Raw genomic sequence first — 2477 nt, 5'->3', positions numbered from 1 at the left:
CATTGAATGGTCGTGCATGCGGGCTCGTCAGCCGGTTCCGTGTTGCCGCCTTTCCGTAACGTGTTTCCGTAGCATGACGATAGTTATAGCGCGAGAACAAAACGACGACACAGAGACAAGAAGGACACGAAAGACACGATTTGTCTCTGTGTCGTCGTTTTGTTCTCGCGCTATAACTATCGTCATGCCATACCAACTAGCCCAAGCTGCCACACTTCTAAGTGTTTCCGTAGCTTGCTAAAAACCTTCAATACTTATCTTTTGCAGAGAGAAGGAAGTTTTAGCTGTTTACATGTTTACTTTTTTTCGTGTTTTATATGTTTAACGCGAACAGACTGTGAGCCCTAACCTTTCTAAAAATGTTTCTTTTTTTAATGGCGAAACATTTCTTGGTGAACTGCGGGTATACTTTGAGCGTTTTATCTATCTATCTATCTATCTATCCATCTATCTATTTATTTATCTATCTATCGATCTATCTATCAAGCCTCCTCTACGATGGGTGCTCTCGAGATCCCCTATTTACCTCGGGGTAGACAAAAAAAAATTGCATTCTACAGATATGCCTTCATGTAGCCCCACCGCGGTGGTCTAGTGGCTAAGGTATCCGGCTGCTGACCCGCAGGTCGCAGGATCGAATCCCGGCTGCGGCGGCTGCATTTCCGATGGAGGCGGAAATGTTGTAGGCCCGTGTGCTCAGATTTGGGCACACACTAAACAACCCCTGGTGGTTGAAATTTCCGGAGCCCTCCACTACGGCGTCTCTCATAATCATCGCGTTGTTTTGGGACGTTAAATTCCACTTGTCAATCAAATCAAAATCACGTCTTCATGTCTGGTCATGCCATGAATAAGGTGAAAATAACGTCGCGCACGCCGTCAAATGCTTTTCTTCAGGCACGTGTGGCAAATACCCGTATACCACAAACCTCAAAATGGCGGTATGCACACCCCGGGTTATTCGCAGGTTACGCCTACCCAGCAACGGCGAGATCAGATTCGGCTAATTTAAATGTAAGTGTGTCAAGAAAAACTGACGTTGGCTGCATTGACCGCACTAATGCTACGAATAAATTTCAGGGTCCCAGCAGGAATCGAAGCCAAGTATTGTGCTTTGAAAACGAGTAATGGTATTACAGAGCCACGTCTGGTCTCAAAACTAATTTGGAAAATATCCTACTAAAGCGCAATGATAAAATGTCTGTCGTGGTTGGAATGTTAGCCATTTCGTTTTATAAACGTTATATATGTACTCCTATGACAGAGGAGTCATGGTGGGTTCGCCTCAAATGTAGTGAATGAAGCACCGTCCACTGAAGTTGGTTGGTCTAGGTAGCACTATAGCCAGGGATGACCTCCTTGCAAGCAGCACATGCCATCTTGTCGCTTCTGGTGTTGGTAATGCTCATGCTGTGGTCAGCATCGTTACGCAACTGCAAACAACTGGTTATACAAAACATTATGTGGCTGTTCTACATTCGTCTATGCGTACAACGTTTGCACGTATGTCTAGCGTCATTTTGTCACGTTTTATTCAATAAATAAATTACACCACAGCTTCCCTCCACATGATTCGCATAACATTAATTTAATCATACGTGGGATCTACTGAATGTTTTATTTTGATTCGTTATCTACAAATGATACTGTCTCGAAGTCGACAGATAGCAGGAGTGGGTTCATATTTCAGTGCAAACAACAAAAGACCAAACGGTAATGATGTACAAACAAAATAAAATGTCACATTGTACGTATACCTTTTTTGTTTAAATAAAAAATGAAGAAAGACGTTCTTGTCACCATTAATTTGTGACGGCTATACCCCTTCCCGCTCATCTTTTACAACATAAAAAATTTAGAAACTTGATATATAAACAAATATACATTCCTACATCGGCAAGTTAGAAAATTCTCATTTTCGCAGAGCAAGAACACATTCGCGTTGCACACACGACTGTGTGCACCGCGACGTGTTCATTCATCAGATGTGGATTAAAACGCTAATGCACACAAAGAACAACCCCTAAGATAATACAAAGCAGATTGAAAGCCGACAGGGTTAGGCAGTTGCTCAACTAACTCTTCGTAAGTCAAAGCACGTAGCAAACCATCCAAGTTGTTCCTAACTTCAAATGTGAACGAAAAAAACAAAAAATTTGAAGTCAATGTGTGCCCAGAAAGGGGCAATGTTTATTTTGTGGGTTGGCCAGTGGCACGTGCATGAGCCTATATAAAAAAGCATGGCATATCGGAACACCGAATGATGCGTGGATGATAATGTGCAGCGAAAGCACGGGTTCGCGTGTGATTATATCATCCAACGTCTGCAATAATAAAGTGCGAGCATGTGATGAAGGTGAAAAGGTACTATCATAACGACCGAAGATGAAATTGATCACTTTTTCTGAAGAGATTCTAGATAATACATGTCGCATGTGAGGTGGGGAACCATACACATGACGCGTATTCTTGTATCG

Source organism: Rhipicephalus microplus, chromosome 7 (assembly GCF_043290135.1).
Source record: "Rhipicephalus microplus isolate Deutch F79 chromosome 7, USDA_Rmic, whole genome shotgun sequence".
NCBI classification, from domain to species: Eukaryota; Metazoa; Arthropoda; class Arachnida; order Ixodida; family Ixodidae; genus Rhipicephalus; species Rhipicephalus microplus.
The sequence above is the reverse complement of the archived record's forward strand: the minus strand, read 5'-3'. Positions refer to the sequence as shown.